This window comes from Octopus sinensis, linkage group LG4 (assembly GCF_006345805.1).
Source record: "Octopus sinensis linkage group LG4, ASM634580v1, whole genome shotgun sequence".
Taxonomy (NCBI): domain Eukaryota; kingdom Metazoa; phylum Mollusca; class Cephalopoda; order Octopoda; family Octopodidae; genus Octopus; species Octopus sinensis.
Window position 1 is genome coordinate 145,103,380 of NC_043000.1, and position 23,772 is coordinate 145,127,151.

Sequence of the window (23,772 nt, forward strand, 5' to 3'; positions counted from 1 at the left end):
TATATATATACGGCGTGTTTCTTTCAGTTTCCCGTCTACCAAATCCACTCACAAGGCTTTGATCGGCCCGAGGCTATAGTAGAAGTCACTTGCCCAAGGTGCTACGCAGTGGGACCGAACCTGTAACCATGTGTTTGGTAAGCAAGCTACTTACCACGCAGCCACTCCTGCGCCTGTATACATATACTTTCTTATTAAAGCTGCAAACAATTCACAAAAATGTCACAGTTGTAATCCTTTGGATCCAGAAGAACACAACTGCCCGATGAACGGGGAAGTGAACTCTGATTAGTACTTTGTGATATTTTTGTGATGTTTTTGTAGAATTAATAATACGGCTTATTATTTGCGTCCGGCATTCGAGTACTGGTCTTCCCTACCTTGTTTCACATTTATATGCTTACCCTAGTACATAAATAAATATATGTGTTTGTGTGTTCAGGTTTTGCGAAAACTATTAAATGACGTGACCATATAAGGTGCGAGATCTGGTTAATAGGGTACAATATAAATCGCTTTGCGGCTCGGTTGGCAACTGCTCAGCGCTAATTTAAGAGATAGGTAGGTCGAAGCATTATTTGAACCGGAATATGAATAAAAGTTCATCTAAAAATATATAAATATAGTTGATTATGAAGAAAAATAATACTGAGAATTATTGTATGTATTTTGTCATTGGTATTAAGTACACATTACTTCGTAAATATGGAGAGGAGATTAATGGGTATCAATGTTTTAAGCTGAAGTTATTCTGATGGACTGAAGTGTAAAACCTGATATTTTGATATATTAAGATTATGAAATGTGATATTCACATAGATGTGTCTGTCTTTTAGTGTGTGTACGTAGATTTGAGTATGTAAATATGTTTCAAACATATTCATTCAACTGCAGTAGTTTCCCACGAATTTTTATGTTCGATAATTTCCTCAGAAGAATACCGTAGTTGACTCCGCTTAGGACTTTATCGAAGACAAAATTAAAGCTCTGTGTTGACCCACCAACTCAAAAGCACTGAAAAGAGAGAGAGGGGGGAGACAGACAAAGGGAAAGAGAGAGAAAGGAAGAGTAAGAAAGAGAGAGAGAGACTGAGAGTAATATTTCTACTGTAGAATCTCCACTGAGGTTTGGTATTTTCCATAATGAATTGAGTATAATCTTTCAGTGGGACGGCCAATAAATCGGTGTCATCTATGCAATATGACAAATGAAAGATGGGTTTTATGCTATTATAATAGTTTGCAGGTTTGTAAGGATTAAACTCTTGAGGATATGTTGCTGTGTGCTATTATAATGATTAGCGGCGCTCTTCTAGACTGTGAGAATAATTTCTGAGACGTGTGTCTAGAGACATTCACGCAGGAGGTATAAGCCTAAGACTTAGCAAAGCACTCGTGTATGCTGTAATATTCTTGTGAGTTGTGTCTTGACCAATTGTTTGATTACGGGTGATCCTATGTTGATTTATTTTGTCATTCTTCTTGTATGAGTGGAAATATTGAGAGTTACAATCACGTCGTTCTCCCTGCATTGGAAGGATTTAGTCTGGCTGCGGTATTAGCTGACGAATAGTTGGATTCAGATAAGACAAAATTGGTAACGATAGGATCCTTCAGATGAAAGTAATTGTAGCTGAAGTAGATGAAGAAAGAGTCGGCGAAGGCATCAATCATGAAGCTAGAATCGCCTGCGGAATATAAAGATTCGGTTACCATGGAACTTTATATGTTAAATGACTATTAACGGCAATGTGGTTTATCAGCAGTAGTTACTCAGATCAGTGCTTAGAGGATGTTGTTTTTGCTGTTGTTCTGATTTTATTAGTTTTACAATTGTAATTTACCAGACTACATTATTGTTTTTATCAGTTTTCCTTTTCTAATACTGTTGTATTGCACATTCAACGTACGATATACCGTTCTGTATATCACTGTCCTTCTCCAGGTACTATTGGTCACCTCCTCTGGAGAAGTGGCCAATAGTCTCCTCATTCTGGAGCAGCTACTTGCGACTTCCAATCTTCTTCAGGTCCATTACCCTTGCACTTCCAATGTGTTTGTAGCGTTGGTCGCTCGACAACCAACCGCCGACATACAACAAACGACGTGTTCTAGCGAACATTACATTTCAAAATCCTTCACTTCAAACTTGGGAAAGACCGTCAATCATAAAACAAGCCCGTAGGCGAAACAGCAATAACAATTAAACTCTCGGCATTACTCTTAAGTCAGTGAAATCCACATGCAGTCTAAACTATGCTGAATCTGTTTTGGGCCACGGCTCTATCTGCACCGGGGGCGCCTTTGCTGCCATGGCGCAACCCCTAAATTTTTTTACAATTCTTGGGTCTTTACAGTTAACTGTTTTTGTTTGCATTTTTTTTTCAATCTAATTTTCGTCATTTAAAATTTTACTTACTGTATTTACTTCTTCAGGTACTGTATTTATGCCTTTGCTTGATAAACGTGTTTTGTTTCGGCTACGAAGTTATTTTGTTTTATTAAATCGCAATATTGGACTTTTGCGCGTTATTTGTTGTTGTTGTAACAAATTTTAGCGGCATAGTTACGGTTTTATAGTGTTTTCCACTTCTGGAAGGCGGAAACCTATAATCATAGTGGAATTATTTTTTGATTTGTCTGATACTTCTGTTTTCTCGTCGGACGAAGAAGAAATGATTACTGAGGCAATGGACAGAATGATAATCGAACCCGAAGTAAATACCGAACTAAAAGTTGTTTTAAAAAAAAGCACCAATTTTGCTGCAGCCGCTAGTGTGAATAAAAGACACGTTCCAACGGAAAAAGTAAGTGGACAAATACAGTGGAATAATTCGAAGAGAGGGTTTCGACAATAGTCATTTTCACATTTTCTGGGCATTTTCAATAGCCTCCTCCGTCGCTATCTCAATTTTCTTGCTTTATAAAGACAGCATTCTGTATACCACTGTGCTTCTCCTGCTACTATTGGTCACTTTCTTTGGAGGAGTCCGTCTGAGGCTTTCCCCCTCCTTCTGGAGCAGCTCCCTATGACTTCCAATCTTTCTGAAGTCTAATGCTACCTCTCGCACTTCCAATGTGTTTGGAGCGTTCGTCACGCGAATGCTCGCTCTCCAATAACTACCGACATGTTCTGGCGAACAGTCCATTTCAAAATTCTTTACGTCCAACCAAGGAAAAGAACCTTAATCAAAAAACAAGTACGCAGGCGAAAGCACAGTAACAATTCAACTCTCGTGTTTACTCTGGATGTTCTCTTGTGTATGTCCATTTATATTGTGGCACAGTCCATTAGGAGACAACTAATAGGAGTGTTCTATTTCCACAAAACAAATACGATAACAGGTTCTCTGTTTATCGTAATACCTACAAAGCAAGAAGCGGAGGGAGAGGAGGGGAAGAAAAACGAAAATAAGAAGAAAAAGAAGAAGAAAATGATGAAAACGATGAAAAAAAAAAGAAGAAGAACTATACAGTCCCTGGCAGTTATAGAATTATCAAATAGAGTAATTTAACAAATTGAAAAACAAGTTTATAAGTAGCTTGGTATATTAGAATTCAATCAAATCCTGGAGAACGAAAGGAAACAAGAGCCGAGGAAAGAATATCTCCGAAGACTAAGATTTATGTTGTGCTCAAAAATGATTGGATAGAACAAAATCTAAGCAGTAAACACTTGGGTGATCGCATCATATCGGTATGGTGCTGGAATCACAAACTGGCAAAAACAGAAGTGATGAGTATGGATACTGAGTCAGAAACTATTGACAGTGCACGGAATATTATATTCTAACAGGGAACCTCATAGGTTGTGTTTGTCTAGACGAAAGGGTGGGAGAAGTTACAATAGTTGTATTGAAGCAAAGGAATACAGCTTGGTGTGATATCCAAAAACTACCATGGAACCGTTATTGATACAAGTGAATAAGTCCGGCATCATCAATTTGATAATCGTGTTAATAAAGAATCATTTCATGAGGAAAAGAACCCAAAAAATAACGGCATGTATAGGAAAAATGTTTACATTCAGTTTGCAAGACATTCGAATTCCAAACCAGATAAAAATGCTGTTGGTTATAGATGCAGAGGAGCAACCAGAAGATAGAAACAGAAGCATTCATATACGTGGTACAAGAACAAACATTGACACACTGTGTGAACTGCAGAATTGATAAAACAACTTGGAGCGACATATGTGTAATGAGAGTGGGTGAAACGGTAAGGTACATTGTTAGTGAATGTTCGAATCTAGCACAATGTGAATGCTAAAGACAACATATACGTGTGACAAGAATGACCCATTGGGAGCCCTGTGGCAGCTAATAGCCTAGAAAAGTCAAAGATACATTATGGCCAGATTCTAGAGGAAGGTACAAATAATATAGACTAATAAGAGTGACCACCAGATTAGACATCGGAAATCTAACGCTGTTGAGGTGAGCAGAAAAGAAAAAAAAAACATGCCTGATAACTGATACAGCATATCCTGATGACAGAAGGATCGAAGAGAAAGAACATATGAAGAGCTATGATGAATTGAAGTAAGAAACACGTAAGATGCAGGGTATGAGGTGAATGGGCGTGATGCCAATAGAGACTTGGGCGCTTGGAAGTATCAACGTTCCACTGCCGACGTGGCTGAAAAAAAGATTCGTGCAAATGTAAACATAGAACACCTACATAAATCAGCTTTGCAACAGTTCTTCACAGCGTTCTTGCAGCATGATCAGTATACTGTTTCACCTTAGTCCAGTAACCGTGGGCAGCTGACACTCTCCATCATACCCAGCGAAAGAAGCATACGGTTTTCATCAAATAGTAATAATAGTGATAACAACAACAACAATAATAATAATGATAATTCTTGCTTTATTGGCCAATAATAATAATAACAACAACAACAACAACAACAACAACAACAACAACAACAACAACAATAATAATAATAATAATAATAATAATAATAATAATGTTTTTTTTTCCAAACACAATTGAACTCAGAAATTAAAAGAAAAAAAAATCATCGAGTGAATATCAGAAAATATGCGTATGTGAATATACATATATATATACATATGTGTATAGGTATATATATATAAGAATAAATGTTTTTATATATAATGAACGTGAAATACAGGAAGGGACGAACACGGAACACAGACAAATCATTCGAAGCCTTCAATCTTCAGTCAGACACCGAATCATCATAGCAAATTTCGGCTGTTCAATTCTGATATTTGCTCCAACTCGGCCACCCCAAGAAAAAAAACTAAGCTGTAAGCATTAGATTTCTTGTTAGAAGACAGGAATGTGAACGCACAAGACGGATGTAAATACAAGAGACGAAAACGAAATTGAAAACAGTAATGAATAAACAAAATATATATAACGGTGGTTGTCATACGACTTTAGACCAAATGAGACAAAAACAACAACAACATAGCAGCTGGCGTAGAAATAATTACCGTTTCGGTAGCGGGGACACATGTTGGTCGAGATACGATGGCCAACAGAATGGTTAAGAAGCAGCAGGTTGCAGGAGAGAGAGAGAAAGAGAGACAGAGAGAGAGGGAATCAAAGAGGGTGGAAGGCAGGGGACAGAATCAGTGACCAAGAGAAAAAGAGAAAGAAGGGATTAAGGAGGATGGGAGGAAGAGGGGAGGATGATGGGAGGAAGAGGGGGGAAGAATCGGAGGGCGCCAAAATAATTTGGTGAAGAAGCAATGGCGGGTAGTAAAAGACAGTGTGTATAGAAGTCGTGCAGGGTTTAAAATTGGACAAACAAACGGGGGGGGTGCACGTAACGCCGCAATAATATAAGAATAAATGTTTTTATATATAATGAACGTGAAATACAGGAAGGGACGAACACGGAACACAGACAAATCATTCGAAGCCTTCAATCTTCAGTCAGACACCGAAGGATTGCTTTTCAAGATAACGCTGGTACTAGTAAACAGGTTTGACCTTTTCCTGACCCAAAATGTCCTTTGTCCACCATCTGATGAATCTATTTATAGAACATGACCACTCTACCGTGGTGATGGTGATAGTGAGAATAATAATAATAATAATAATAAGCTACCGCTGTGACTACACATAAAACAATGTCATTGATGATGATGATGATGATAATGATGATGATGACAGTGATGACAGTGATGATGATAATTCTTATTTTATATTTGTTTATTATTTTTTTTCTCGTATTTTATTCTCATTTTTTCGAACTAATACGGCGAGAGTGAACCTTTCATAAGTTTAAAGAAATAAATGAATAAATAAATAAAAAGAAGGGAAAACTATGCCCGGAGATAAAACTATCAACAAAAAAGATACAGACGAATACAGATCTGCTAGCCTTAGGAAACTACGCTACGAACAATGTTTACGTGCAGAAAATCCTAAACTGACAGATCCGTCTCTTAATGTAAGAGTCGAAGCTCGTCATGCTTCAAGGTCAACAAATCAAACAATAAACCGCATTGGTCATTGCGCGGATTACAAAAGACCACGTACCCGAAAATTGAACCAAAGTCTGATTGAAAAATCAGCTACTGGATCAAATCTTCCCGACACACAGGAGCTGGACGTACCCCGCAACTGGAATATTCCAACAGATGGCCATCCATGCTCGTCACCAAACACTCAAAAGAAAAAGAAGGAAAAATGGACTAGGGAAGATAATAAAGAAGTTCTTGCAGCCTTCTATCATGCCATATATTTCCCCACAGATAAATCGAACACTATACAAACCTACATAAACTGGAGACAGAAACACCCTGAAGTAAGGCCCTACATAGACAGTCACAAACTTGCCAACGTCAGAAGAAACATTATAAAAAAAAAATTACTGACTGAAGTAGAGATTGATCAAATTAAACAAGCAGTAACGGATAGAATGAACGAAGCTGCAGCTAAAGAAGATAATACAGAGGAAATAATTATAGACCAGCTCAGAGCTAATATAAACGAAGTAAGGATTGAAAGAGTTAGTATAAGTGATAGGCAAAGTGAAATACTCCCTGAACCAAATATAAACACTAAGACAGATGAACATCAAATAGATGAAGAAAGTCACACAAATATTGACCCGACAGAACTACATGAGCTAAAAAGTCAAATCATGATTGAATGGATGAAAATTAAAGAAACCAGTATGGATGAACGTGATACACTCCCTAAAATACGCAAATCTAACCAAAACATGAAAATAATTGGTAAAATCCGGCTTGCACTTAAGGATATAATTTCAGCTAATGATGTTGATATCACAGATCTCAACCACCTATACTATGCATCCGCGAAAATCTCAACGATCCTATGTGGTGAAAAGATTAGAAAACGGCAACATTTCCACAAAAAGCCTTCTTGGCAAGAGCGTTTGCAACAACAAATTAAACTATTTAGATCTGACATTGAATATTTGAAAAACCTTAAGGTTCATAAGACTACCAAATCTGCAAAAACCCCAAAATAATGAAAAAATATAATATGAAAACTATACTTGATATTGATGCCACCATAGAAACCATCAAGCAAAAGGTATCTGCTAAAGCTGCCCGCATAGCGAGGTATGAAAAGCGTATTAGATTCTACAGGGACAACAACATGTTCAAAAATAACCCCAAACATTTTTACAGGAAGATAGGAAAAACAACAGTTACTGTAAAGTCTGTACCATCAAACGAAGAAGTGCAGGGATTTTGGAATAAAATTTGGGCAGAAGAAAAAACACACAGCGAAAAGGCCCCCTGGATTGATAGAATATCTAAAGAACTGGACTCCTTAGAAGAGCAAAAGTGGGAGGGTGTCAAGGTAGAAGATATAAGATCTGCTCTCAGGAGGTCAAGCAAATGGAAGTCTCCAGGAAAGGATAAAATCCCTAACTTTTGGTTGAATGCCTTCCCAGAGAGCCATGAACTGCTAGCAGAACTTTACAATGATGTTTTGCAACACTCTAGTAGGATGCCTCCTTGGCTAGTTAATGGGTTAACATTCCTGCTTCCAAAAAGTGAAGAAACAAATGAACCCAAAAACTATAGACCCATAACCTGCTTAACAACTATGTATAAAACACTAACATCTGTCCTGACGGAATATACCTATAGTTTTTTGACAGACAGCAGCATATTCCCTAATGAACAGAAAGGATGTAAACGGGGATCCTACGGTTGTAAAGATCAACTACTCATCAATAAGATGATCTTAGAAGATTGTCACAAACGACACAAAAACTTATCAATAGCCTGGATAGACTATAAAAAGGCTTTTGATAGCCTACCACATAGCTGGATTAATAAATGCCTAGAAATGTATAAGATAGCACCTGCTCTGCAAAACTTTTTGTCTGTAAGTATGAGATCATGGAGAACCACACTAACTTTGAACAGTGACAATGAATCTCTAAATGCTGGTGATATAAAAATTTCATGTGGCATTTTCCAGGGTGACTCACTATCACCGCTCCTCTTCTGTTTAGCCTTAATACCTCTCTCAAAACTGCTCAATGATGCGCAGTACGGATATAAAATGTTTGATAAAAATATAAATCATCTCATTTACATGGATGATTTAAAGCTCTTTGCAAAAAATGACCAACAACTCAAGGGCTTACTAGCGATTGTCAAACAATTCAGTGACGACATCAGAATGCAATTTGGCCTCGATAAATGCGCAAAAGCTACCTTTATCAAAGGAAAAATGACAGAAACATCTAACGTTAACCTTGACCAGCAGAATGTCATAAAAGAATTAGACCCAGCAGAGATCTACAAGTATCTAGGGGTAATTGAAGGAGAAGGAATAAGGCATTCAGAGATGAAGGATAGGATCAGGAGAGAATGCTATCGCAGAGTAAGAGCAATACTCAAGACAGAGCTGAATGCGAGAAACAGGATCGAAGCGATCAATGCATTAGCCATACCAGTCGTGACTTACAGTTTCAGTATCGTTAACTGGTCAATTACTGAAATATGTAATCTTGACAGAAAAATACGAAAACTGTTGACAATGCATAGAATGCACCACACTAAGGCAGATACAGAACGACTTTATCTGCCAAGAAAAGAGGGAGGCCGTGGACTTTTACAACTGGCAATAACAATGAAGATTGCTACAATTGGCCTAGACACCTACCTGAAAAACTCTGAGGACTGGATGTTAAAACTTGTCTCAAAACATGAAAACAAGAAAGCATCATACTCAGTAACAAAACAGGCAAAGGAATATCTAAGTGAATTCCGAATACAACAAATTTCGGAATTAGAGATAGACATACAAGAAACAGGCACAGAAAAAGCTAAGCGCATGAAAACCCGTGCTAAATCTGCGGCCTTAGATATTCTGAATGATACATGGCAAGAAAAACCTCTATATGGCAAATACCCAAAGAGAGCAAATAATGCAGATGTTGACAAAGCCCTGACCCATCAATGGCTAATGGCCTCTGGCTTAAAATCTGAAACAGAGGGGTTTATCATAGCAGCTCAAGATCAATGCCTACCAACAAGAAACTACCAGGCCAACATATTAAAGATCAGAAGCAGTCCAACGTGTCGTGTATGCAAGCAACAAAATGAAACCATTGACCATGTGGTCTCCAAGTGCAGTCTTCTAGCGCCTACAGAATATCTCAACAGGCACGATAGAGCTGCACAATATATTCACTGGGTAATCTGTAAAAACCTGGATTTGCCCCATGAAAAAAACTGGTGGGAACATAAACCACCCCCAGTGCTTGAAAATGACCACATCTCACTCCTCTGGAACTTCGCCATTCAAACTGACAGAAAGATAGATGCAAATAGGCCAGACATCATATTGAAAGACTTCAAACAAAGAACATGCCTCCTCATTGATATGACTGTCCCAATCGATATAAACGTATCTGTCAAGACCTACCAAAAACTGAGCAAATATAAAGATCTTGAAATAGAAATCAGCAAAATGTGGAAGCTGAAGACTAAAACAATACCTGTTGTCATAGGCGCCCTGGGAATGATAGCCAAAGGGGCAGATAGCTACCTAACTCAGATACCAGGAAACCCAAAAATGGCAGAAATTTAAAAGATAGTGCTCATGGGAACTGCTCATATCCTACGCAAAATACTTTCTATGTAATCTCAAGGTTTAAAACAAACATAATTTCGGTTTAAAAAAAAAAAAAATTAAATTTTTTTTTTTAGACATTCATTAGTACAACACCCCACCCCCCAAATATATGGCACACTAGGCATAACAACAACATGAACTTCCAACCCTGTTGTCTCTTGAGGTCTCTGGGTGAGACTTGGAGCCAACTTGTACAAATATAAAGCAAAAGTCAAACATAGAATAATAATAATAATAATAATAATAATAAAAATAACCTGAAGACTAAAAAAATACCTGTTGCCATAGGTGCCCTGGGAATGATAGCGAAAGGGGCTGATTGCTACCTAACTCAGATACCAGGAAACCCCAAAATGGTAGAAATTCAAAAGATAGTGCTCATGGGAACTGCTCATATCCTACGCAAAATACTTTCTATGTAATTCGAATGTTTAAAACAATTTTTTTTTTACATATTAGACATTCACTAGTACAACACCAAAAAAAAAAATATATATATATGGCCCACTAGGCATAACAACAACTCGAACTTCCAACCTGTTGTCTCTTGAGGTCTCTAGGTGAGACTTGGAGCCAACTTGTACAGACATAAAGCAAAAGTCAAACATAGACTAATAATAATAATAATAATAATAATAATAATAATAATAATAATAATAATAATAATAATAATATCTGTTAACGGCACAACGCCCCAGATTTTGATCGGCGGGATTCAGGTCATTATACTGACACCAGTAATCAAATATCAACCCCAATGAATTGTTCTGAACAATAGTAGAACACATTCTTTGTATTCTGACGCAGCTATGTTGTATGTCGTTATCAGCATTTCGACGTAAATGGATCTCTTTAAGATAATCCATAGAATAATGATTGTCTTTCACGAATATATATACACAAATATTTTAATGTAGAAATACGCTGAGATATATGAGAATAATACATATGAATTCAAACAAAAAATGCATTTACAAATTAAATATATTTGGAAAGAAAATACTGTACTTTAGCAGTTGACAGGATTTTCCTTTTCTTTCTCAGACCTATTAATATGTATCCGGTATAGATAATATTAATATGCTTTCAGACCTATTAAGAAATATATATGTACATAGTGGTCAATATTTGATTTGAAAAATGCAGCCGCCACCGATAGTTTGTTGGTTCCATGAGAATATCTGGGGCGTTTAATGCGGTGAACTGGCAGAAACGTTAGCACGCCGTGTGAAATGCGCAGCCGTATTTCGTATGCCGCTACGTTCTGAGTTCAAATTCCGCCGAGGTCGACTGTGCCTTTCATTCTTTCGGGGTCGATTAAATAAGTACCATTAACGCACTGGGGTAGATATAATCGAATTAATCCGTTTGTCTGTCCTTGTTTTTCCTCTCTGTCTTTAGCCCCTCGTGGGTATTAAAGAAATAAAGAAATAGGTATATTGTCTGAGTACGTTATGAGTTGAAATTCAGCTGAGGTCGACTTTGCCTTTCATCATTTCGAAGACGATAAATTAAGTACGAGTTGCATACAGGAGTCGATCAAAACTTTTGGGGCATTCTGCCTAGAGGAGAAAATAGTATTTTGAGCGTTTATTAAGCAGAAAGCGGTGGTTGGTGTTCATATCCACAAAATCATAACTCTCGTGAATTTTATTTATTTATGGGGGAAGTATTTAACCGCTTCCCTACATGATGAACATGTAAAGAACACAAATATATAGAATAAGCACATACACACACACACACACATACACACACATTCACCCTCACACGCAGTAGAACGATATATATGTAAGCATAAATGCGCGTGTATATATATATATATATATATATATATATATATATATATATGTATATATGTGCGTGCGTGTTTGTGTGTGTATATCTGTGTGTATGTGTTTGTGTGTTTGTGGGGGTATACGAGTATAATACACATATATACACATATATATACATACATGTATATATATATATATATGTATATGCGTGTGTGTGTATATATAATAAAAATAGATGTGCGTGTTCCTGTCTGTCTGACTATCTGCATATAGGATGAACAACTTCAGCGTAGATACAAAGACTGAAAGTTAATTACTATGTAACATTTCACGACGAACACAATAGAAGTGGTCCCGTGTTTCGAGCGGCTCTCAGAAGAGAGTTGCTGGCCCTCCTCCAACATTAAAAAAATCACATTTCAAAAATAAATGAAGTGGTAAGGGAGATAATTTCTTGAGGATTAAAATATGCCACTACCAAATTAACAATAAATAAATGAAGAGTTAAGGGATGTAATTTCTTGAAGATTAACACACCATATACAAATTTCTTAAAATAAATAACCTGACTAAGGGATATAATTTCTTATAGGATTATCATATTTCTCCATTTTATTACAAAATATGGTTGGGTACTATTCATTTCGTATGCTATATGTATAATAACATGTGTTTGGGGTGTATTTAACTGTAATAAGCTCCTTTATCCCGCATTGCTATAAGTATTACTTAAATATTATTTTACATTCGTTCTACATTTACATCTGTAGAAGATCAGTTTTCGCTTTTCCGCTGCCTAGCTTCACAATAGAAACCGTAGAAGATCACTTTCAATTTATTCCCTGCCTACATTCAGAATAGAAACCGTATCTCAGATTTCACTCTAACATGTTTCCATTGTTTCACGTAATCCACATCACAATTCACGAGGTCAGCTGTCATTTCCCTATCTCACTTGGGCATATTTGTACAGAATTTCATTTGAAAATACCCATTCTCACAAAACATGGGAAGCAACAAATTCTTTGGGGCACTATTCTGTAGGTATGCCATATGTATAATATAAAGACACACATGACATGTTTGTCGTTGTGTGTGTAACTGTGCGTGTGTATGTTTATATTTGTGTGTGTGTATGACTGTAATAGCATCTAATAATATATATTGATATAAGAAAAAGGGAAGCTCATGTTGAGTTAGTTAGTTAGTTAGTTAGTTAATTTGGCTCAAAAGCAAATAGCAAGGCCATGTAGGGGGACATGGAGTTAAATACAGGGTGGTGTTCATGTAAAGAGTTCAGGCCACTTGAGGTCCAGGGAGGCTTTGAACAAAGCGGTCGTCGGCATCTTCACCATCTCGTCTGGCAGCTTGTTCCACGGATCCGCAACCCGGACGGAGAAAGCTCCTCTCCTTCGATTGAGATGAAATCGTCGCAGGTAGAGCTTTTCGGAATGACCCCGCAGCCGACGCTCCGGAGCAGGAGTGAAGAACAGCTCTTTTGAGAGGTTACACTTCCCGCTTATGATGTTGTGGGCGAGAATGAGATCACCACGGCGGCGGCGTTTTTCAAGAGATCATCCAAGTAATAATAAGACGACCGACTTTCGTCTCCTTTCTAAGATATCTACTGATAGAGAAACTTGTTTAGTCTTAGATTTGTTTGATGACAGTGGAATAGAACAATGTTTGAGTCTTCAGTGTCACGCAGACCTATTTCTTTGAGACATCTTTTGGCTATTCTTCTCCTGAATTGCGAAGTAAGTAATCCATTAGCGTTATGGCACAAGAATAAGAATAATTTATCAGAAGACTATAAATATCAATTAAGATTCCTTGAGAGAGAAATTACAGTTTATGACCATATATATAATTCTACATTGGTTGATATCGAAGATCTCATTGTTTCAATAGAATGAGAGGATATCAGCAAGTTTAGCTTGCCTGAAACCCATCGAAATGAGGTGAACAATGTGATCATAAAAAAAGGGTTACGAGAAATTTGATATGATATTGATTCATTGACAAGAATTCCTTGAACAAAAATGTCCCGAAACTTCTGCTGGACCAACAACTTGCATGTACAACATTCAACGACCAAGTGACACATATCAATGGAGGATTATATTTTTTAGACGCACCAGGAGGAACACGAAAACATTTTGTTATAAATTTAAAATTCAATGATAGCCAACGCCTGGCAGAAAAATGAAAATAGGCGTAGTGGTAGCGAGCTCTGTAATTACTGCGACTCTACTCACAGGAGGCCTAACAGCTCATGCAATATTAAAGCCGCCATTCAAACTAACATCAAATGATGAACCTGCTGCAATATTAGTAAAAGTTATTTAATTCAAGTTCTTATGAAATCTTCTTTGATCATATGGGACGAAGCTACAATGTTCTATAACAAATCTTTACAAATTGTTGACACAATTCTGCAGGATTTGTGCAATTCTAATGGTTTGATGCAAGGTGTGACAACAGTACTTTCAGGTGATTTCAAACAAAATTTGCCAGTGATTCCCAGAAAAAAGGTGGATGAATTGAGATCATGCTTGAAAACTTTCATTTTAGGAAGCATATCAAAATGTTAAAATTATCTACAAATACGAGGGCACATTTGCATGGGGATCATATGTCAGAACAATTTGCCCATACTATTTTGCAACTTGGAGAAGGAAGGTTAGATATCAATCATGAAGGTGACTTGAATCCATCGAATATCTGCACTTTGATCAACTCGGTTCAGCAACTTATAGAAATAGCTTTTCCAAGTATAATTTCAAATTACACCAGTGCTGCTTGGTTGTGCGAAAGAACAATCACCAAAGAACTTTACAGTGAATAATTTAAATGAAAGACTTGAGAAATGTTTACCAGGAAAGGAACATTCTTTTAAATTTATTGACTCTGTTGTGGATGAATCGGAAATAGTCAATTACCTGGTTGAGTTCTTAAACCTTTTGCAACCACATGGAGTTCCTCCTCATTTCATCCCATTCAAATCATGCTTCTTCGCAAACTTTCTCAACGAAAGGTGTGCAATGGCACAAAGCTTGTTGTCATGAAATGTCATGCAGGCCACAAAAATCTAGCTGTGGAAAAGGTGAAGGTGTTTTTAGTCCTTGCTTACACTTTGTACCTTTCAGTATACCTTTCGAGTTCAAATGACTTCAGTTACCAATACGTCAGTATGTTGTGATGTCCATCAATATTTCCCATGGCCAAACTTTGAAGTTGCTGATTTTCAATTAGAAGGAGATTGTATCTCATATGGTCTGTTATATGTTGGGACATTCAGAGTGGGGAGCAAGAACAATCTTTTCATTTTTACCCTGCAGGTAATAGCAGAAATATTATTTATAAGTAAGACTTATTTTCCATGTGTTCAACAATCTAAAATTTACAGAACGATTAAATTTGCAGAATGATTAATTACTTTCAGTTGACATCGTCAACATTACTGGATATTTGTCTAAGAAAAGCTATTAGTTTTCTTTTGTTTTTTTTTCTGTAATATTTCGTTCAGTAAACTATAGTACATATGTGTTTAGTTTTCCCCGTATTTTTATTTACTAGGCCGATGTATGTGCTATGTTTGCTTCATGTATAGATTGAAATACTGTAGATCATAGATCAGAAGTTTATATGGGCCCTTAATGATACTCATTGCTTGAGGATACTGTTATGTTTTGTAGATTCTCTTTGCAAGGAAAATACGGCCTATCAATTCCGTGAACGTCTATTGTTCATAGCCTAAAACGTTGCAAATCACCTATATGTAGTTATTTTCAAAACAGAATTGCCTCATACATCGACAAGTGGATATAACTTCCTCATGAATTGTTTAAGGAGAAAACTGACGTTTGAAAAGTCAGGAATATCTTCTTGATTTGCATGTTGATCTGCTATTTTGGTTTTGTGAAATGATTTGGGATAATTAAGGAAACTTCTCTCTTCACCCTAATAGAAACTATATATCATTAACATTTTATACTATTAACATTTGCATGTCTTCCAATTGCACCAATTGCACTCTTCATATATTATACGTATGAATTCATGATCATCTGGACTTCATGAAGATACATGACTAGATGACACATGTGGGATGGCATGAAATCTTGAACTACTAATCAGTATCATGACCAAATTCCTCCTTTATCTCATAAAATATTTGACTTCTAAATATAACTGTTGAAACAGCAGCCAAGATGATCAGAAGTTAGATTGAACGTATACAATTTATACTTCAGTAGCAAATCGCCTATGTGTAATTTATCTTTTATTTCGTGTTGTTTTATAAATAGAGATCAAGAACTGTTGTATTTAGGATAGAATTGTAGAACTAAACATGTATTATTGTTGACGAATTCGATTTATTTTGTGCCACTATGTGATATGTTATACTAGGGAAGATATTTCCAGTCGATTCTGTAATGCGTATTTTCCTAGCAAAGTTATAGTAGATTTTGCTTTATAATGTGACCTTATACATATTTTGTGTTCCAAGCATGTCCAAGGTGTATTTTTCTTTTATTTAGTTGATGTAATGCAACATTTAAAAAAATCCTTTTCGAGTAAGTCATTAGCTGATAATGCAGGTTCTACTTTTCTCTAAAAAGGAATCATGTATTCTTTTACTGGCAAAACAGCATCTGACATGAGAGATCTTCGCTGTCACTTATAGCACGTCCAATAAATACGTTTAGAATATCTCCATGATCCAATTAAAGAAACCCTGTTGAAGTTGTTCGTGCGCATAGTGAAGTCAAAATAATGTAATAATGTATGTTGCAAGTTTCCTAGTTATTCAAAGCAGGATATAGGGAATTCATGTGTATTATTGTGGTTTCCTCTGCTTTCGGTAGATTTTGATACAAAGTTACATCGAAATAGCAAATCAATTTTACGTGATATTTAAACTGAATTCAATGAGTATTTTTATCACGGCCTGATAAAAATTGCCTAGTCTCTCGCAATCTTCAATGTTTAGCTTCCGATCAGCCCCTTTGGTTTCATGGTTTCTACATAATTATAAATAAGGGAGTTTTCATTGCAGAATTATAAAGTCTACCATGCTGTTTCGTTCATAAATGACCGTATTTATTTATGCAATCGTATGGAGGTTTAAAATAAGTTTTGCAAACCTTCAGCATGATTTGGATGGTGATATCTTGTGTATTACTTATTTTTCAAAATCTTTAATTTTGTGTCAATAGTAAATATACGGCAGCTGTTATGGAATATAGAAATCAGATGGTCAATATTTTTCGGGTAGAATCGTCCCTGATTTCGGAGAAAATACATATTTATGGTGCCTTGAAAGGAAAATTACTTGCGGTTTTAGAGTCTAGATCATCTCTACCAAGAACAGTGTTCGAATTCGTATTCCTTTATTATATAAGATAAGGTAATTTGTGAGCGTCAATGTATATTCTAAATGTACCCATTTGTGGCTTCTGAATTTTACATGTGTATGTGAGATAGAGAACGTGGTAGAGATAGAAAGAGAGAGTGATAGATTTAGAGAGCGCGAAAGAGACAGAGAGACAAAGTGTAAACATACTAAGCTACAAAGTGTCTTGAACCTTATCTGAAAGTAGTACTGTAATTATTGTAATTTTGTAAAATTCATATTTTACATTGCTGATATTTCACATTTATTCTCAAACGACTGAATATTTTGCAACATAACATGACATTTTGAAACACTTAAATTACCATGGGCGTGTACTTCTTAAATAAAAGGGTAAATCGTATTAAGCACAAAGACTTTTATGCTACAAGGTATAAACAACTCTAGAATAGCATATATTTACATACTGATACATATAAAGCTCAGAGAATTACATGTAGAGAAGTTCATAAAAAAAACAAATCCACGTGTACGTAAGTATATATGTATGTCTCTGTGTACATGCAGTTATAAGTATACACACAAATATGCAAGCATGTACACACACATATATATGCATATACATGTATATATATATATATATATATATATATATATAATATATATATATATATTATATATATATATATGTATATATATATATATATGTATATATATATATATACACATATATACATATATGTATATATATACATATGCATATATATATACACACAGATATATATATATACACACATATTTATATATATACACATATATACATATATATATATATATATATATATATATATATAGGAACCTACATATATACGCACATACAAAGATATATGTGTGCTTATGAGTGTTGTCTGTGTGTGTGCGTGTGTGTGTGTGTGTACGCACGCGGTCGGTCGGTCGGTCGGGTGTGTGTGTGATTGTGTACCTCTGTGTGTGTTTGTGTCTATGTACCTCTTTGTGTGTGTGTGTAATTGTGCAAATATACGTATTTTCTTAAGAGCGAGAGCGGAATAAATGTTATGAGCAAATTTAAAACAAGTTTAAAGAAATTGTGTATACTTTATGACCGTTTGTTCGGTTGAACTGCGTAGCAACAATGTTTTACATTTTTACAGAATCGGTTATAAAACTTTATATAGAATATGTTGACTTGGACATCGTTTATTGCAGCCGCCCCTCACAGTCTCCTTTTGTTTATTTAGTCCGTTGGAACAAAATCTTGATACGTATATCACTTCGATGAATCGATTTAATGATGCTTAAATAATGGCTAGTACAGATGACTGAACAATTATCTACTCTCCTAAAGATTGTAGAGCTGAAATATCTAAAGAAAAAGGTTTCACATCATATGATGTGCATTAAAGACAGTGTAAAAGACGAACATGCCAGCGATGTTGATGATGCATCTGATAATTACTGTAGAGATTTTGATAATAATGATGATGATGAGGATGATGATGATGATGATGATGATGGTGGTGATGGTGATGATGGTTGTGATGGTGGTGATAGTGGTGATGATGGTGATGATAGTGATGATGATGATGATGATGATGATGATGATGATGATGATGATGATGCTGATGATGATGCTGATGACGACGATGATGATGATGATGATGGTGGTGATGATGGTGGCGGTGATGGTGATGATGATGGTGATGATGATGATGATGATGTTGGTGATGAAGATGGTGATGATGATGGTGATGATGATGATGGTGATGATGATGATGGTGATGGTGATGATGAGGAGGAGGAGGAGGAGGATGGTGATAGTGATGATGATGGTGATGATGATGATGATATGCATTGGGAAATATAATATTGGAAACTTTAATGGCAACCAAAGAGATGCTAGTGCTGAAGATGATGATCATGATGATATGTGAAGCAAAAAGAAGACTGCTAAGAGCGAATGATAAGGAGGTGGGACATTCTAATAAAGACGTCGATGGAGAAAATTGTTTGTGAAGAGTTTGTGAAGGAAATAATACTTACTCACTGTCTTACATTGTAAAAATATCGCAGTCAAAGCACGTTCCACACCCTGCAGAAAGATGCAAAGAATGATGAAAATATTATTAAATATATTTATTTTTTATGCATGTGTATGTATGCTTATATAAATATATGTTTGCATATCTGCATATAAATTTATTTATATGTCTGTATATAAGTATATATATATGTATATGTGTGCACACATACCCATAGTCTAACTGTCAATTTCTGGAGTTTTTAAATCATATATGCGTTTACACAAATTTCAAGAATGCTTCCAGGCAGCAGGATGCTATTGCTAATTGGAAAAACTCGATAAAAGTGTTTCAGAGATATGTAAAATATTTCTCTGAACATATATGAACATATATCGAAATAATGGGTATTTAATGCCGCCAGTTTTACTTATATTTCTTTGGCGAAACACATAGTTTTGCTACATAGAAGCAAAAACGCTCCCAAAAACACAAATATACGCCCTCCTACACACACACACAAATATATATATATATATTGTGTGTGTGTCTGTGTCTGTTTTTGCAAGTGTGTGTGTAAGTGCGCGTGTTGGTATATATGGTTATGTGGTGCACGAGTATCCAGAAGCTGAATACTTTGTATGTGTAAACGCAGTTAAATTATTTCAGATGACCTATTAAGGTACGAAATTCGGATGTTCTATGCCAATAATTAAAATCTGTAAAATTGAATCGAAATTCTAAACGTTTTATCTCTAAACCTCGTTGAAGTTTTTGTCAACTTTGGAAACTTGGATGCAAACACATATTTACAATTGTAACCACATGTTTACGTATATATATATATATATATATATGTATATATACATATATATATATATATATATATAATATATATATATATATATATATATATATATATATATATATGCATGTATGTGCATGTGTATAAATATGTGTGTGTATGCATATATGTATTTATATATTCTTTATATTCTACACAATTACGCCTTAAGTTGAAAAAATTCACCCCAGAAATTATTATTTAAAAAAAATAGAAATAATTCTATCGGTTCTTTCTCCCGAACCGCTAGGTTACTGGGATATAAACACATGTATATATATCATCATCATCATCATCATCATCATCATCATCATCATCATCATCATCATTATCTTCATCCTCCTCCTCCTCATCATCATCATTATCATCACTATCATCACCACCATCACCACCATCACCACCATCACAACCATCATCACCATCACCACCACCATCATCATCATATATATCATATATATATATATATATATATATATATATATTATATATATATATATATTATATATATATATATATGTATGTATATGCATATATTGCATGGAGAATTGCGGGCATGAAAAGTAATATTCTTAAGTTTATGAACCTGGAAAAGTACAGGACAAGGTATTACATCTAGAAAAGTATAGGACAAATTATTACTTCATGTAAAGTAAACTTTTTTTAGTTAAAACATTGCAGCTAAAATTAATATTTGAATATGAAAAATTATTTTATTATAATTTACACATAACGTCATACTAATTTAAGCAGAATTTGGCTAATTTGGCTAATACAGAACAAAATACAGAACAAAATGACTATTTAGACAACCTTCAAAATCAGTTGAACAATTTTGTACAGTAAATTTTAAAGATGAGCAATGTAAAGAGTGATTAATTAGAAGAACTGGCATTCTTTCCTGCAATATTTTATGTAAAACGTTTCTTTTTCTTTGTCCTGTACTTTTCCAGGTTTATAAGAGTCATATATAGGAGAGATTTCTAGGATCATCAATGACAGGTTCAAAGACACATAACAGACTAGCAGAGTAATATTTTCAATTAGTTTTATAAAACGAACAAGTTGTTGTTTACATGTACACACTTGTATATCATCAGATGAGTATCCTTTTTACGTTCCTAAACATTATGCAGTCAAAACGCAAAACAAACTCCATCTTCTATCAGCGTGCTGTAGACTGCCACAATGGTTCTTTAGGGAGACTCAAGTTAGATATCTTATCTACACATCCCACTGATGCAATGCTGAGACAAGTCACTGAAGCTCTCTGTATACAGGAATACAAACACACTCTCAATCGTAAAATCGAATGTGGCAACACCCAAATTCTACTCGGAAGTACCCATCTATAATACCCCTTTCTCTCATTTACATGTTGAAATCCATACATACATGTTGAGATGCATGATACGGAAATACTTATATGTAGTTATATATAGGCGTATGAGTATAAATAGATTAATATATATGTACGTACATGTAGATGTATGTGTACTCTAGCGTGTTTGCGTATGTGTTATGTGTGTGTACGCGAGTGTGTATGTGTTGTGTGAGTATATGTGTGCATGAGTGTGTACATGCAATCACGTGTAGATATTTTTATATATTATATATATATATATGTATTTGTGTGTATGCACATATATATGTGTATGTTTATGTATAATAAAATAAAACAAAAAAAGTAAAAAGTATATAACAAATTTTTAATTTTAACCGTTGTCTGCGAAAATAGAGACATATATACGTCTAGATGGATAAGCGTATATATGTGTAAACTTTAAGATTATGCGTATATATGTGAGTGTGTATGCGTGATTATATGATTATGTGTGGTTGTATATGTGTATAAGTAGGTTTATATTTGCATGTATGCGTTTAAGACAGTGTATGCGTTCACCGTTAGACGGTAGTTCGAGGGACACACACATATATATGTGTGTATATATATATTTTAGAAATTTCTATCGGTTTGTTTCGAGACGCATAAACTGTAATGGTTATTGACAGTTTTTGTCTTTTGTTCGACATATTTGGCATTAGATTTTTTCTTTTGCTTTTATTTTGTAAATTATTGATAAATTTAACCTTTAAAGGTATTTTTTGATATGCTGTCCATTGATAAAATATTTTGCCCGAAATTTTATCCTACATTAGTTATATATATATATATATATATATTATATATATATATATATATATATATATATATTATATATATATATATATATATATATATATATATGTGTGTGTGTGTGTGTGTGTGTGTATGTATATATATATATGTATAGTCACTTACATACGTAAATACTCACATACATATATATGTACATACGTACATACATACTTATCATGAACGAACTGTTACTTTCACAGACGTAGCATGGAATTTTGTCAGTGTACAGGTCACTGTCTGAAAGCGAAGAAGATGTTTTGGCAAATTAAATTTAAATGTTGAAGTGAATCTAATGGTGTTTGTGTATTTTAAATTGCTTTTAAACAGTAATTGTCTTTGTTTCAGCACACGGTCTCAGAACGGTTCACCTCCTATGCAAGTAAATTTCCATAACATATATATATATATATATATATATATATTCGTGTGCATGTATGTGTGTGTGTCTGTGTGTTTATACACACGTACACTTATCCACTTTTGTATATATAAATCCACTTTTACGTACGCATACATACATGCATATTCACTTACCCAATTTTACTTCTTCATATATATATATATATATATATATATATATATATATATATATATCCTTAAATCCTTAAATCCTTAAAAATGTTTTAGCCCGAAGGCCGCGGCCATGCTGGGGCACCACCGCTGAATGAGCCACACTAGTTTGTGAATCCACCTCTGATACGTGGCACTTGATCAACAAGGGAGTTCGATGCTGCTGCCCGCATCCGTGTCTCCTGTCGTGAGGTAGGTTCATCTGGGACTCCCAACAAGAAGAGATCCAGTTTAGTTTTAAAGAAACCCACATCCACACCATGTAAGTCTCTCAGGCATTTAGGGAGGATGTTGAAAAGCTGTGGTCCTCTGAAACCCAAGCTGTTGCAGTATCTGGACCTGTATTTTGATGGTGATGTTGGAATCCTTGGCACCACGCAGCGGCGCCCGTTCTGCGGTTGGAGTAACTTGAATGCCAAAGTTTGGGATAAGACCCTCCAGGATTTTCCAGATGTATATTACTGCATATCTCTCCCGTCCGCTCCAGGGAGAAGAGGTTTAATACCTTCAGTCTTTCCCAGTAGCTGACATTTTGCATTGAGACGATTTTCTTTGTGTAGCTTCTCTGAGTTGCTTCGAGTTCTGCTGTTTGTTTTATATTGTGTGGTGACCAAAGTTGGGAGCAGTAGTCCAAGCGGCTGAGGACAAATATTTTCCATAGGACCATCAGTGTCTCCTTCTCTCTTGTTCTGAAAGTTCGGAGAATCCATCCAGCTAGCCGTCTGCATTTTATCACCAGATTAGCAATATGCATTTGGAAAGATGCATCATTGCTCATGTCAATGCCCAGGTCACGCACTGATTTTGACTCAGGGATTGCAATTCTTCCTGGGCCAGTGTATCCAGTCTTCACGTCATTTACCTTTGTGTGCCAGTAGCGCAGGGCCTGGAACT